At 38.8% G+C, this 17,272-nt stretch overlaps 1 protein-coding gene across 5 annotated transcripts in view; it reads right to left on the reverse strand.

The window, feature by feature from the left end:
• The window catches only part of LRRTM4 (leucine rich repeat transmembrane neuronal 4), a 316,311-nt gene that overhangs the window by 210,172 nt on the left and 88,867 nt on the right, over positions 1 to 17,272 (reverse strand). For 4 of the 5 annotated variants that reach the window (XM_085242830.1, XM_085242831.1, XM_085242829.1 and 1 more), the window contains 2 exons: positions 15,231 to 15,369; positions 14,196 to 14,357 (listed from right to left, as the gene is read on the reverse strand). The gene's annotated coding sequence lies outside the window, so the exon portion shown is untranslated. Of the gene's footprint in view, positions 1 to 14,195; positions 14,525 to 15,230; positions 15,370 to 17,272 lie in introns of those variants that run through there. The other variant, XM_085242832.1, reaches the window with a different exon arrangement.

Genomic DNA, 17,272 nt, shown 5'->3' on the forward strand with positions numbered 1-17,272 from the left:
AGGCTAAGAAGTCACTTGCCTTTATCTCTGATGCCATTAAAGATGGAAACATCTGAGCTTTGCGATAGTAGGTTATTGCATTAATGTATGGTCACGTTCCAAAAGTGGGAAAATGTTTCAAGGTTGGCATTCAGGAACGGAAGCAGTGACAATTTTGAAATGAAGACAAGATTTACTAAACATATCCATACCATTGTAACAGAATGCATTTTATGTCCCAGAGTGCTTGCTTTCATACTCCCGTGGATTTTTCAGAGGGATTTTTTGTTTCTTTGTTCCAATGGAGTAGAAGAGGAAGGCTGGAGAGGATGGCAAGAACTTTTCAAACACAAGAACCTGATCGATTAACACAGTGCTCCAGAGAAAAACTTGAAAAGGTGGAGAGGAGCAAGTAAGAGTAGGACCTTCTGATTGCAAGTGCAAAGCCTTTGAGTCATCTGTGCACTCCAAACAAAACTTCTGTGCAATTACATTATCAGTCTCAGAGTCTACTCTGCTTCCTTGAAGTCTGAATTAATCTGCAGATTTTCTTTCTGATGACTTTAAAAAATATATATATATATATGTATATATATATAAAATATATATTAATGTAATTGAATGAAGTCATTTATCATCTGCGGAATAAACATCTCATCAAGACTTCTTATTGCCATCTGAATAATCTTCCCTTCTTTGCCTAGTTCTACTCGCTTTATTTCTAAGCTCAGTCTAAAAAAGAGTTTCCTTTATAGGAGCTACTACTTTGGGGAGTTTATGAAGGGTTAATACAATATTGCTACATGTGTTAATACTCTCATAATTGGCAGCTGCTGTCTTACATATGATTTATAATGATGCTTTAACCATCTCTAACACCTACAAACCATGCATGCAATTGCTATTAAGCATTTGTTAGCCTTGCATAAATTACATTCAACTATAGTCTTAATATGAAATACGATCAGTTTCCCTCTAAAGGTGTAATTTTCATTCTACATTCCTCTTCTATACACAGCACATGGAAACTGCTTAAGCACAGCAAAGTGCTTTTGTGTAGCAAGGAGAAAACTTACAACACTATCAATCTGAAGAAGTGCAAATTCCAAGAAACAACTCAAAGACAAGAACAGAGGGGGTTGGGAAAGCTGGAGATAAGGAAAGAGGCTTCTTGGTAATCTCTTTGTGGTTTTCCTAATGCTAAGAAGAGACTAAGGAATTACCACGTACTTATTTTTTGTCTTCTTTTTATATCTAAAAAGCACTAAATTAGCAAGGTATCAATATATATATTTTTCTCTACCCAGCAGCATCACAATTAGCTAGCCACAAAATGAACTTCCATATTGTCCACCAACATTCTTCATTTCAGAAAATGAGAGCTTGGAAGACCATTTCACCTCCAAGAGCTGGTGAAGAGCTCAATGAAACCACTTACAGTAGTTTCAGTTGTGATGATGCTTTTGCAACACATGCATTTATCACCTAGACTCTGACGGAGGATGGCCAACTAATTTCCATACTCAGCATCACACTACCACTAGTCAACCCTAGCTGGAATTGAAGCAGTCTGGACTCAAACCAGTGACCTCCTATGAAAGGCTGTGTCAATGCAATTCCCAAGCACTACTGAGGCAGAAATAAATTTAATTAAAATAACACGAATAAGAGACTATTCCAGCTGGACAATTATTCAACACAGAACTGACTATGCACTTCATTAAGAGATTGTTATTGGGACAAGTCATGTCCACATTAATAGGAATTGTAGCTTTAAGCAAATTTCTTCCCAGCTGTTTGCTGATTCAATGTGAAGAAGTGCTCTTATCCGTCAGACTATCCATTGCTTGAAGGGATCCCCATTCCACATTTTAAACCCCAAGAAGATAACTGGGTAGAGGATCTTGTCATGGATTCATCACATGCTTCCAGATGTTTTGTTTCCCAGCACACAGAGGATGAAGGGAAAGTTCTGTTCACGCTCTCAATACAGAATATCATTTCACAAAGCCTGCTCATTTAAGATCTTGCACAGACATTTGGGATCTTGTCATCTTCCTGTAATGCCGCAAGCTTTATCCTCTTCTGTCCCAACTACACCACTACCCCAGCAGACACTTGTTCAAACTACTTAACATTATCCCCAATGGAATTTACTGACACTTCCAATTCGCCTGTCTGGATTTCATGTAAATATCTTAAAATATCTTCTCTTAAAATGAGCTTGCAAATTCTAGAGGCTAAAAATGTGTACAAATACTCTATGTTCTGGCACATTTTGAATGAGACAGATGTGTTCACATTTGAAGCGCACTAGGTGCACAGATGAAAAGGAGTCTGTGGATGTAAATGGGTGTATGTATTTCACAAACTAGATTGCGCATCAGATTTTGCCTAACGTGCTTTGTACAATGCCACTGAAATGAGGATGACTGCAGACATCTGTATAAAGTTAATTAGCAAGCCTTTCAAAACACAACTTTTTTCGAGATACTTCGCAAGCAAAAACAGTAATTATGGGGGCACGATTTAATGATTTCTAAGACATCTATATTGAGTTTTGAAATGTATCTGAAAACGAGTGCCATTTAAGAACACGATGGAAATTGGACCATGCCTTCCTGAATTATTTTAGGAGAGTGTCCTGGAAAACAGTATTGGGGTGGGCACAGTAGCAGATGCAGGAGGACAGAGACAGACAGAGAGGGGATGTGCATACAGCTCAGCTCTTTAAAGTCATCCACTCTTTGGTACTTGAGTGACATGATGCACTCAATCCAATCCAAACCTGCTTCTGCAGTTTCTAACCCACGAAGACTCCTGAATCTCCTGGATTCAGGTACTATGAAAAGTTGTCACAATCCAGTAAGGTAACACCTGGTCTCTCTGAGGACAGAGGTATGCTAGCACAGTTAAACTGATTTAAACAAGCAAACAAAAAGCAAGCACGTCCTTTACTCATGGCTTTGTAACTAGTAAAACTTTCTCAGAACAGACCAACAACGGCATACAAGGAGCCACCACACTTTGTTTTCCTGCTTATACAGCAGTTAGCATAATGGACCAGCATCATATCATTGCCTCATTTATGCATTTCAACTCATGGTGGGCATTTTTGTGAGAGTAAATCTTCTGTACAGAGACATGTGAACCAGCCAGTAATAACCATCAAATCATAGGATTAAATGCTATGAAATCAGGGTATGTTTTTAGGGAAATGAGAGCATGTTTCACTACATCATCTTGGACACAATCGCCTTACTTTTGTTAACGTTCAGTTCCAGAGGAATGATTCGGTGATAAGGTTTACTTCAAGTCAATTAATCTTTGCTGCATTCACTTCACTTCTTTTAATCTGGTCTCATTTCACAATAGGTGAAATATATATATGAATCAGAAATCAAATTCTGCAATTAAAGCTAGCATATATTTTTATTTCAAGGGCTACTAAATTCAGACCTTGGGTTTTTCTTTTCCCCTCTCTCCCCACTGCTAGTAAACTATGAATAAATTAGCAATTAGAGTGTAATGGCTGGAGCAAGTTCATTAATATTCTGCCATCCTGTACAGAGGTAAAACTTCTGACATTGAGACTCTAATGTCCTGTGAATTATTGATGGAAAAGTATACATTCAAGTTCTCATCCTCAACTCTTCATCTACTAAGCATTTAATTGTCAACAATCCATGACCACTGCTAGTTGGCTGGTACATTAAAACAGTGCTCGATAAAACTATTTCTGAATTCCTGAATGTTCTTCTAGCCTGATCCCAGCTTGTCATGAAAGCATTTGCCTATTTTTGTGCACTAAATACAATTAGCAAAACCGTTTCCTTAGTTGTACGTGTGGTGCCATATTCACAGCTGAGAAAGTAGACAACTTACCAGCTAAACAGACGTACAGTGATAGAGGCAATAAGCACAGGAAATGCCATCACAGGATGTTGCTTACAGAGTTTGTAGAACCTCTACAATCACAAATACTCACAGTTAGGCTGGACAGAGCTGAAGTAACCTGATTTAGATGAAATGCTTTGAAGAGGTTAGAATACTGACAACTAGAGGTCTCTTCCCACATCCATCGCTCTGTGAAAGGAAACTAAGCAACTGTAAGGGTGAATCAGATACATACCTTAGTGCTTGCATATAATTCTACCAGGCATCAGTCAGCTTTTTCAGCAAGGAAGTAACTCTGTAAATCAGGATCAAAATTCATTCCAACATGCAGTACCGAAAACTGGAACCCGAAACGTAAACAGAAAGCTCTCAGCACTCAGTAAGCTTCATTCTTCAAATGACAACAGGTGAATAAATTACAGCTGAATTCCTCACAAACAATGCACGGTTAATTAATTCTCATTTAAGTGAAAAATTCCAAATGATTTTAATTGAGTATTTTATTGGATCTTTATTCAAGTGTACTCAAAATACTAAGTCTCCCCCAAATAGGATTTTTTTTAATAGTTTCGATTCCATCTGACATACACAATCTGGAACACCAAAAACATTAATCCTTGCTATGGCTTTCATCTCTTTGGGAATTCAGAAAGCTTTCTTAAACTGCCTCCCTCACTGCCCTTTTTATGTTCCTCATGGGGAGATTTCAATCCAGTGAGAAGATTCATGGCTTAGATGCCTACTATAGGGACTTGGACCAACTATAAAACCCTTAGGCATTAGCACCAGGTTGCTTTCTCACTGAGATGAACAGAAGAAAAACACTGGCCTCCACCTAACTGTACACTGAAATTCTGAATAAGCCTCAGGAGCACATTCACACTGCAGACAGTTTATGGAACTGTCCCTAGAACACGAGGAAGAGGCATGCTACTAAGGAAAATTTGCAAAAGACCAATTTCCACCCCAGTGAAGGCATCCATTAACTTTCCCCCACATCTGCGCTCCTGAGTACCAGCCACAGTATGAAACCTGTTTCTTCTAAGCCTTTGGAATCTGACCAAAGATAATTTCCTTTCTCATTCATTGGTTATGGCGGGAAAGGTTGAGAAAGGCAGCCTGTAGCTGTCCTCTTCTGAAAGCCTTTGTGGAAGCCAGTGGGATCCAGCAGCTGCTGGTGGTCATTTTTGCTGCATCATTAGCTTCTCTCCCCCTCTCATACAACGGAGCGGAACGACAGCTGAAGGGTTCCGTAGCATGAAAATTTTCTGATCTCTTTCTCTTCCTACCTACCGATGTCACCACGGCAGGTGTAACTGCTGATCAAAGTTAACAAGCATGTGGCACTAAATGGCACTAACATCACTAATTTGCTTGCATTCGCAGCACTTACGGGTGTCCTACATGAAATTATCCTGCCTATAGAAGAACCATGCTATTCACTTTGTTCGCTGACTCCAGCACAGCCTTGAGGCTTCAGCTCAATGCAAAGCTGCACTGAGGTATGAAAGCACACCAGCTGCAGAGCACATTATTATTTATCTGAGTATAGTATTATTTCTTGTTTGCGTTGCAGTGGCATTTAGAAGTCACTGTCATGGGCAAGGGGACAAGTTGCTCTGCAGAAAGATTAAAAGACAGCGTTGTTCAAGGAGCTGATAATGTACACAAACCAAAAAGAGGAAATGTAAACAGATAGTTTTGTTCCTATCACATAAAAGTAGGAAATGAATGATCAGAAACATGGTAAGATTTTAAAAAATCATATGTTAATACATTTTGCAGGAGAGTGAAATAAGAGAAGAATTGTGGGAAAAAGAAGAAAACATTCTTCCAAAAAAATAGAAATTCCCATCAGAACTAAGGGATTCATCTGAGAAAATACCATTCAGCAGGTTGTGGAAATGTATCTTTCATATCCCTCCTTATTTAACACTACTAACTAGTGAAATTTATTGCCACAGGATCTCATTAACCTACGAATCAAGATTAAAAATAATCATGAAACTTTACAGTGATTATCAATGTCTTCAAATTAAGAAGGAGCAAGGCAATACTCAAGTATTATGAAAAAGGGGCAAAATCTTTTTACATACATCAGTTTTTTTATTAATGTATGCTTGGGGGATTATTTCCTCGTGGTGAGGAGCATCCTTTACCTACTGCAGTGCTCAATTCATCTTGTCCTAAAGGAGTTGCTCCTACCTGCTCCTGGAAAAGAGGACACAGAAGCAACTGGACATTTGTGTTAGTCATAAGGAAAACACTACTTGACACCCTTTCAGAGCATTATGTTAAAGAAGCACCAAATTCCAGCATCAATAAACTTCTCCTCAGACTGCTCTACCCGAAGCTAACTAAATAGCCTGGACAGTAGAAAGACTTAATGAAGCAGTTCATAGAACATCCCATGTTGAAAGGGACCCATAAGGATCACCGAATCCAACTTGGTTTTGAACTTACATATGATTGAAGTCCTACAGTAGTCTGTTTGATGTTTACAGAACAGAACATAAAATAAAATTGATGACTGATTTACAAAACCACTATTCTGAAGTTCTGAATGCTCCTATCACACGCAGAATGCATTTGGAGACAGCTCAGGCCATGTTCTGGCATATATTATATTGGAGTAAAGCTGGAGCAGCTCAGGATAATCCCACTGTCTTCAAAAAACCAAAAAGCTGTGAAAAAAACTCACTTTGTTTTGAAATAGCTCTGCTTATTGCCCTGCAGGCTTTGCAGTATTTCTCCCCATGCTAATGGCATAGGCACAAAGCTGGGCTTGTTCTCCACGTGGCATGATGGTTCTCTGGCTGTGCCATCATAACCCATGCCACCATAGCAGCAAATGCTGCGTCACAAACAGGATCATTTTTCGGGAGCCTGCGGTTATTTGTGTTTCTTTTATTATTGTGCCTTCTGGTAAAGCCTGCTTAGAGAACTGTAACTGTATGAAACAAATAAAAGGGTATGTGCTATATATCTGTAGCTCACAGCAAGATCCCCTATTGATTCAACCCTACCAGTTTTTCCTATTTTAGGCAATTTGGGGTTTGGATAGCTGCTTGGATACAGGTCCCATTTAAAACATCAGTATCTGCTGGTAGGCTTTCACTATGTGATAGGTTTTACTACCTTTGCTATTCTGTTAGAAGAAATCCAAATCATTTACAAAGCTAACGAGTACAGAAAAACTGGAGATAAGGACATTTGAAAAGTAAAGCGTATTAACAAAAAAAAAGAGTTTTAAAAGTACCACTAACGCACACACCCCTTTATCTAAATGGTTGTCAAAGGAAATGCTGTTATTCAAAAATGGTGGGTAATTGTCTGTATGTTTTCATCCTCCAGGACTTTGATTGCACTGAACCACAAAGCTCTGCTTGTAGAGAAATGTACTGTAGTTGAAAAAAATACTGTCCCTTTAGTATTCTGCTGTGTACACTCATTTTGAGTAGAAGCAGCAATCACACAGTCTAAGAGATTGTCACTGATGAACCCTGAAATAACCATTTAGCAGAAACCACAAGCAGAAGCAAAAATAAAGGTCATTTATTTAATTCTGAAATTTACCTCACTCCTTGCATTGTACTAAATATGCTGTAAGGATGAAAATTAATTGAAGTGAGCGCGCATCCTGCCAATTAGGAAAATGAAAAAAATCCCACCACCTTTTATTTGCTTCTAACCTTTCTTATTTTCATGACAATATCTGCATTTTCTCTCTCTAAAACACAAACAAGTCAATGTAAGCATGGCTGCAAGGCTAAGATGATTATGGGATAATTTGTGTTTGCAAGACCAAACAAAATCAATTGCAATTGTTTAGGAACCAAGCACATTAAATGGTGGTAAAAAGATATTTGCTGGACTCTTTTAACATTTTTTTTTTTTTTTTTAATCCCAACAACAATAAGGGATAGACTGACAAAAACCCTCAGGAAATGTCCACAGCGGTAAAGCAAGGAGTAACTTCAGAGTCATAACATGCCTCTCAGGTTAATCTGGTGACTGTCATCTTTGGGAATTGAATCATGAGGTTTTGAATCAAACACTTCACAGCCAGACAAGACAACTTCTTGTTAATGATCCAAAAAGCCCAAATTCTTTATTTGCATTCATAACAAACATCCTCCAGGATTGGGAGCACATGAAGTGATGCTACGCATGTCCTAGCTGGATGCTCACTAGCAGAACCAGATCAGCTTGAGTATTTCGTTACCTATTTTACATTCTAAAGTGATGTACAAAAAACACTCACTTTGCCATCAAGTTTGTAATGCAAACACTTACACTGTTTGTGAAGGTGGACTAAGAAATGTGGAGACGTGGCACCTTTGAGGGCACGGTCAGTAGGCACGATGGGGATGGGTTGAGGTTGGACTTGGGGATCTTAGAGGTCTTTTCCAACCTTAATGATTCTATGAAGCAAGGAGACACAGAGAGCCTCAAGAAGAAAAGACCCAGGATAATCACACCCATGTGCCTCAGTCCCCAATGGAAAGCAGAGGGCAACAGAGGCAGGTCTTCATGCTGCCCAAAAACAAGACAAAAGAGGATGGGCAGAAACTGAAATAAAGCAAAAGATGCTTAAAAATAAGGAGAAGATTTTTTATCGTGATGATGTTCAAACATTGCAAAGGCTCTGACTCTAGGAGAAGGATTAGACCTATTGAAGGTGATCTACACGCAATAGAAATTATTTATAAAATGAAGGAACTTCAATGTGCTTGAGGGGAAAAAAAAAAAAAAAAAAAAAGGGCTTCCAAGCAATGTGTCTTGGTTTAATTATTTACAGCGATGCTTGATGGTCTCATTACTGGGTCATACATGACCTCTGGGCAGTGCCTTCATCCTTCCAGATTAATAAGTTATTGTGACACAAATAACTTTGGCAATTATTTCTTCTTTAGAGACAGAGAGATATGTACTTTTTGCTCAGGAAAAGGTCAATTTTGGCACACACAAATGTCCTTTAAAAACAGACAGTATCTTCATACTCAAGAGGCCAATTATTCATTCTTAATTCATTTTTTTAATCTTAGTTTCTGTTTTATAAGACTCACATAAGCTGTGAGGGGTTATCTCTATCAAGGTCCTTTGTACAAAAAGCCTGAGAGTATTTTAACACATAGGCAAAACTGTCAAACTGTTGTAAAGTATATATAAAGTATATTGTTAGGAAGTACCCATTTTTAAGGCCGTGATTCTTATTCCAACTTAATAAATTAACATGTTCCACCATTTATCTCCAGAACTCCCTCACAACATAGAATTATCCATTCTCCAAGAGCAACCACGCAATCAAATATCTGTTTTCTGGAAATAACAAGTTTTTGCAGGAAAAAAAAAACCACCCAGATCTCAAATTGAAAAAAGTGAAAGCATTACAGAGATTGAATTTAGCATTCTTTTAGAACAGAAACAGTGAACTATACTATACACATATATAACGACCACAGGAATTAAATGCTCATCAAATAGCACAAGGCAGACTCCTACTTGAACCTGAGACAATAGAGTGGAAGATTCCATTATTGTCTCCTGAAATTAACCAAAATTGAGTGTTCAGTCATTTTCCCTGATGTTAAGACTAAATTTCAAATTGAGATTTTTTCATCACGATTTTCAGCTGACACAAACGCTGCCTCTCAGCAAAGGAAATGATGTTCTTGGCCATGCCCTCCTAACACCCTGAGATGCTGCATTATGTAGGTGTGGGGAACACCCATCAGAGGGCTGACAGAGAGGGACGCTCTATTATTTTCACAGATTAATTTCAGCATCTGATCATCCCCTTTTGCACCTCTGACTTTCCTTCTCAGAAGGAAAGCGCTGTTGAAAGTTTTCACATTCAGTGGTGACAGGTTCCTTCACCCTTGGAACACAACATTATGAGCCTGCCTCATCTGTTCCCTGCAGTATTGAATCAAAGAATGGCTTGGAAGGGACCCACAGGGACCATCTAGTCCAACCCCTGGCTCTAGACAGGACCACCCAAACCCTATGTTTGGAAGCAGTGTCCCAACACTCTCTGAGCTCTGGCACGTTGGCCATGACCTCTGCCCTGTTCCATGCTCATCACTCCCTGGTGAATTTCTTGGTGACCTTTTTCAGGGAGGGCAAACTCTTGCTCCATCAAGTAACAGTGCTCAAGAAAAGCATTCAGAGAAGGGAAGCTAGTTGCATTTCCCAGCAGCTGGGGAAACTATATTCAAAGGACAGAAGTTGATGCAGAACCTTTCTAGGTGGGACATTAGGAAAAACTTCTCCAAGAGAGTGGACAGACACTGGAATGGACTGGCCAGAGAGATGATGGAGTCACCACCCCACAGGTGTTTAAGAAATGTTTATATGTTATCCTGAAGGACACAGTTTAGTGGGCAATATTGGTAATAGGTGGATGGTTGGACCACATGGTCATGGAGGTCTTTTCCAACCTTGGTAATTCTATGATTCTATGTTTCTAAGTCGGGGGAGGAGGCAGGGAGAAATAGTCCAGTTCTTCCCACCTCTAAAGAGCTCTAATACAAGGAGGAGGTACTTGTATTTAGCTGGAATGCTTCACCTACCACTGGTACCTGTTAAAATCTCATTCATTGCTTTTAGTGCCCATTCCTGCAGTTGTTTGTCAATCTAAAGAAGCCCATCAATTAGAGTTAAATTCTCACATAATTTAAGATTATGCTCAGCAAGAAATGCCTTGAGGGGAAAAAAAAGCAAGACTGCTACAAGAAATTACGTGATCCATAACTCTTTAGTCAACACTCAATTGTGATTATGAATGCCTTAAAGATGCTGACCTACACTAGTTTGAGGGGAAAAAAAAAACAACAAAACAGAGCACCATTACCAGCAAAAAGCAGCAAATAAAGCATGGGAAAAGAGACAGCAAAAACATCACTGAGCAGGTACAGTGGGATGAACCCAGAAATGTGGTTTCTATTTCTGTCTGCACTCTGACAAGTTACCCCCCCTACCTGTTCTCACCTCTCTTTCCACTGAGGCAAAGCTTTTCTCTTGCAACTAGTTACATATGCTGTGCATCTCAGATAAGGCAAAGTACCTCTCAAGAGAAAGTCCCTATTAAAAAGAATGGCACAAGTCACCTGTGTTGTCTTCTGACCTCTATTAAGACTGGTTTATTGAAGACATCCTTTGAATTTCAGGCTAAGCACCAATATTAGCATGCTGAGAAATGTCTAACAACTTTTCTCGCCTCTGCTTGTTTGGTAAAAACACGGTCCTTAGGGAACATAGCACAGAATAACACAGGAATCCATGCAAGCTCTTCTGGGGTGAGCAGCATTTAGCAAGTAAATAAGGTTTTCTCACGTTTATAAAAATATACTTTGGCCCATTTTGAAATAATTCTGAAACAGCTGCTTTGGTCTCTTATTTAAACATAGATTACAGTTGTCCAAAAACCTGCAATGCTTAAGGAAATATCTTTTGTTAACAAGTTTATTTACCTGAGAGATTGGAAAAGTTCCCTCAAGACTGTGTTCGATCTTACAGGTTTTTATTAAAATCCTATGTATGTAAAGCCTTGTTTTTATGCTCATCATCTAGTCAAAGCACTTAAATAGCTCCTAAGGGATGCTCAGTCTGTCCTACGCATCATACTGTACATTCACCAGAAATTATTCCAGGAATTCCCTTTTCTTCTCCCCTTTTAGTAACAGTGGGAGTGTTGTGCTGTTTACACGGGTGGCCAAAATAGATGCCAACATGGCAACTAAAATAAGCCAGTTGTCAAAATTAGGTACTGTATTAAAAACAAATAAAATAGGGTGAAAGTGTAGAAGAAAAAGCAAAGACTAAGAAACAGCAAAGCTTTTTTCCTCCCCTTTTCAAGACTAACGGTTTGCACAAGGCAAGTGTAGGCATCAAAGCAACAGGCATTCCAGGCTTTCCCTTGCTCCAAGTATCCCATTAAGATGTTAAAGAAACAGCACATGTCTTGAATGAGAATTCAGGAGCAAAGGGGAGTTCAACGCAAAGGATGGCTGTTGGATGAGACAGGAAAATTCCTGGTTTTGGAGTACCAGCTGTGAAGCTTTGGGGAACTGAAATATCCACTGTAATGTTTTCCATTACCTCCACATCATATGTTTTTGTGAAACTTGCTTCTGCTCTTTCATTTTCCCGACAGCAATGATGAAAAGTTCCTTTCAGACTTTCAACCTCACAATCTCAGATCAATCCCTCAGAACTCCAAGGCTATGACTTGCATCCCTTCAGATACATTTCCATTAAAACGCAGTTACCTGAAGGATTAATAACACATAGAGCTCATCTACCAGCTATATCATCCTAACGTATACCAGAGATAGAGATCTGAAGAAAATGGATATCTGGATTCCAACTTCATCAAAGATTAGCGGTACTTGCCAAACGGGGTCCCTGCTTATTCCTGGCTTAGTTATATTAAAGAGAGATGTATGCATTTGAAATACGCTTTTCATTTGAAAAGATACTGTAAAAACATATCTGAGTTCATCTCCTCATTACTGCCACTGACATAAAACTTTGTCAAAAGGGACATCCTGCATGGGCAACTTTGAGCCATCTCTCAGGGAAGTGAGCACGTTACAATAATCAGATCATGCTGTAATTTACTCAACACACATTGCCTGCCTCCCTGTAGGTTTCAAACCTATAATAATGGGCCACTTGTGTGCAGAGAAATAGGATGTTTGTCAAAAGGTTCTGCATATTGCTTTCATTTAGACCTCAATTCAGCAAAGCATTTAAAGCAAGCTTACCTTTAACATATGGTTAAACCCCATTGAAGCCATTCATACATGCTTAAGTGCTTTACTGAAGAGGACTGGAAGTAAGCACATTCAAAAGCAGAAATACGAGTTACGTATTGAATGGGCCAGCTTTCTACAACAATGCAGAATTATTCAGTCTGCTGTTATAACTGCAGTGAACTCCTTTTTGCACCATCACATAGAAGAAATCTGCTTCTCAAAAAAAAAGAAAAAAAAGAAAAAACAACCGACCCAAAAGAGTCCAACAATGAAACAATTGTTTTCTAGAGCTCTGGGAAGCATCTGCTCATTGGTAAAATATAAATGCATCGTAAGTGACCATACGTGGCCACATTTCTCTCCTGTTTTATCAACTGCTGCCTTGTAAGTTTTCTTAATGCGCAGTTGCCCCACATGCAGAAAAACAGAGCAGAGAGAGCCCCATCAGCCACAAACTAATTCCTGCCAGAACTCTAGGCAACAGAGTCATGCTCAGCACAACACTGTCTGGATTAATTAGCTTTGCTCAGAGGCTGAGTTAACTAGCCCATGCACTGCCATATTACACACTTTACAGCTTTTAGATGAATCAAGCTGCTCCAACCTGCTCTCCACCCTGTGGGCACAACGTAGAATGTGTGTCCCCCAGCAGAGTTAAAAGCCAGTATGTTAAGAAAACTGTATGAGGGGTTCACATAGTAACCTTTGCAGCACTAACAGGACAATGATTAGAGCATCCCAATCTGTAGGGACAAACAAGAACAAAACATCCTTGCAGGAAGGAATGCAGAGGATAATAACAGCATTGATTCTAGCAGGAAATATTAATTCAGGACATTCAAATTTCGGCCATTTTTAGCACACCCTCTTCTCTCACCCTCACCTCTACTATCTCCCTGTTTGTGTTCCTTAGCCTGGGTGCTCTTTGTTAATCTCAGTGCTGCTTTACTGGACAGATGAAAGCTTCATTTACATGCCTGTAGCAGCTGTAGTGGAATTAATATTGGTCTCATTATCTTAGCTTAGGACGTACAAGCCACTGGTTTTGCGGTGCATACTGATGTAATAAAGAGGGGAAGAAGGAAAAGAGATCTGGCTATTTTCATTACAAATGGTTTTGTAAGATAAAGCAAAGCGTGGAGGAAATCCTAGAAAGGAGAGAGTTAATCTGAAGTAATACTCTGAAAGCTAATAACACCTAATGCAATTCATTAAAAATAAGATCTGTTGAAGTACGCAGCCTATGCCACAGTAGTTTTAATTAAAAGGCAGAAGTGAAATCATTTATTCAAATCACCCCACTTAAAAGGTATGGCCCACTTCTGAAATATTCATATTTCAACATCTATAGTATGGGCATTATCAACTCCAAGACTTAAAAATTCAAGAGACTATCAAAGAGAAGATTTATCTGTTTTCACTATCTAATGAGTCTGTAGGGTTCATTTAGGTCACCTTTTTCAAGCATTCCCCTAAAATTACATAGGAAAAAAATCACTGTCTTGGGAGGAGGAAGTTTTAATAAACATCAAGTAGCTTGCACACTACGAAAATTACCAAGTATCGTGGCTCTGTTCCATGACATGAGAAGGTGTCTACTACTGAAGAAGGGAATGGGATGTTTTAGTGGATTTTAGTAGTAAGACCATGACTCTGCACTCCTTCACAAATCATCTACAGATATCACTGTCACAGCAACATGCTCTCCAACAAAGGAACCTGCAAATGGAGATAAAAAAAACACAACAAAACAAACAAACAAAAAAAAACATTAGAAAGCAAGACACTACTTAAAATGAATTGGATTTTCCTCACTCACTAATTATGCCATCTTCTGAGATCAACTGGTATAAAAATGAGGTCTGATTCACAGCCTGTTCAAGTCAATCTCCTCATTGATTTCGATGGATCTAGACCAATCCTATCAGTATGCTGTGAATCATCTAACAAAAAAGGATTTAAAGCTGACTACACAATGAAGAAATATACCAATTGTTTAATGATTGATGAGGGAAACGTCAGATAAATTATCTGCCAAATTATACTAGTCCATCTGTTACAGGATTTTGCATGTAATAACAGAAGGAAATTAATTATACCTAGTCCATATACAGAAACATTCTAAGCTGTTGAAGCTCAGCTCATTTCATAATCAAGTCCAGCATCATTATCTTCATTATTGAAGTACAAAACTGAAGCATTAGTGGAAAGGCTCCAGTAGTAGTCAGAGCTCTTAAGTGTGTAAGTGACAGTGATCATCAGAATATATAAACCCTGTATATCGAAGATGAACCCATTTCAGAAAAATGGTCATTCATGAATTTACAGATGAAGGAACCCAAAAAAATTCCTCCTGCTGCTGCTTGCTGTTGGATTAAACCAGGAGCAAACATGAACTCTGAAGTTCTCAAACTCAGTATTAGAAGTCCCTGAGTTTCTTCTCTTGCTAACAATGTAGTCCCTATTTGCTAGCATCATGTTGTAACACACACACATACATTGTGTACTAACAGTGCTGCTAAAAGGGGAAAAAACCCACCCTGTAAAACCGAGAACGTCAGTAAATATCTGTAGGCACCATCTGCCACCAACCTCTTTTCATAAATCCATCTGCTGTTAATTTTTCTCTTCCCCAGACCTGTCTGGTCGAGTCAGATGCACTCAGAATCCAAAGGCTGAAAAGGTCAACTGACAGCATTTGCTCTCTTTTGTTGAGGTGCTTCTCTCATCCCTGTTTGGAAAGCAAAGATCACCACACTTAAAAATTTGGATCAGATGTGGAAACATCATGGGCTGCATGAAATGATAAAAGGTTCCTTTATTCATAATTGAAATTAAATATCTGCAATAAGCATGCTGCCAGCACTGTTGCAATAGGAATGGTTTGGCTTGGGTTTGTGTATTCACTCTATTTGGGTAAGAAAGAGATGGGGAAAGACATCGGGTGAAAACAAAGAGAAGAGTAAGGAAGGAAGTGAGGGAGAGAAAAATATACAACTGTCTGTTCCTGACATATTGAATCCAAGAGATGTAGCACCACTGACAAAATGCTGCTTTTGTTCTCATCACCTGGGGAATGCACGCAGCAGTGCCAATGGAAAGAGTTTTGCTGGCATTTGCTGTAGTTCTACACTGAGAATCTGCAGATACAGGTTTGCAGAAATAATTGCATAAACATCAATGTCTCTCTGCTTCCTTCAAATCCTGAATGTTGCAGCTCACGGATATTATCCCTGCTACTTTCCTTGTTACCTCCACACACAATTCAGGAACACAGAAAGCAAGAAATTACAAATTAAAGAAAGTTTAGATTTTTCATCTGATTACTTCAGCCTTATTCCTATGCAAGTGAGACCTGAATGAGAAATGCACAGGAATTCTATGGCAGTAAAATAATCTTAAGCATCTCCCTTTCTCTGGTAAGAATTCAGCATCTTTCTTGCCATTTTCAGGTGAGAAAAGTGAGGGATGTGGAAATAAGGTGCCTTTCCAACACGCTTATCCACACAGTGACAAGCATCATCCAGAAGAGTGGTAACCTCAGATCAGAATGATGGCAAATGCATAATTAAGAGCAATAACGTGGAGGGACAGCAAGAATCACCCATGGGCAGGACAAGCAGCGTTCCTTTCTACAGCACCTATAGTAGTGTTCAAGTCTCACTGTCATACTGAAGAATCCCCAAGGAAGTGTACAGGTTCTTCACTGTTTGATCTACCAGCTATGATCAACGTCAACAAAGCTGTGAAAAATGGTTCTAAAAAACTTAAGTTACAGAAGATAATTTCCCATTAAGGTAGCATGGCCTGATTTCAGTTATGGAAATAAATCAGTCATAAAAAAAACAAAGTTATTTTGAAATAATTTCTGGCACAATTTAGCAATGTATAGAGCTAAAAACCTACTAACATACACTGATTTTAAATAGTTTGAAATACTCCTTTCAGAATTGCCATAAATTTACATTTCAGTCCACTGAATTTCAGTAGTTGCCAGCATCAGGTATGGTGCAGTGTTTAAGAGTGAAGAAGTGGTGTACTGTGTACAAGCTCTGCTAAATTTTCATAGCAGTGCCTGTAGAGTAGACCAGTACAGTCCTTTTCTTTATGAACTAATCCTGTTGCTAGTAATAGGATTAGCATCAAGAACAGATGCAGAGTAATTCATAGTGCGTTTTATTCAGATACAAAACCGTGCACAACAGTTACTTTAACAGTAAAAGAAAAGACAAATTGATGCCTACTTATCTCAAGGATAATGAAATCGTGCATCCTTCCACGATGCATTCTAGGCTCAGTACAGGAGCACACAAGACAGAATACTTGTATGGGGACAAAGTAGGTGCAGCCATTGTTGCACTACAATGGTAGGTGGCAGAAGACTAAAATATTTCATACAACATGTTTCTTTCCTGAAAGAGAGCCTTGTTAATGTATTTTTTGACTGTTAGTGGAAATAATACCTTTGCTATTGACTATCTTAAGGCTGCTTAAAAAAAAAAAAAAAAAAAAAAAAAAAAAAGCTTTTCTATTACAGTACATACAACTATAATACCTATACATCCAGTTTGCTTGCAGTCTGCTCTCTGGAATTTCTCCTGTCCTGTTCTTTGAGAAATTGTTGACCAGTAGAC

Source organism: Meleagris gallopavo, chromosome 24 (genome assembly GCF_905368555.1).
Source record: "Meleagris gallopavo chromosome 24, MGAL_WU_HG_1.1, whole genome shotgun sequence".
NCBI classification, from domain to species: Eukaryota; Metazoa; Chordata; class Aves; order Galliformes; family Phasianidae; genus Meleagris; species Meleagris gallopavo.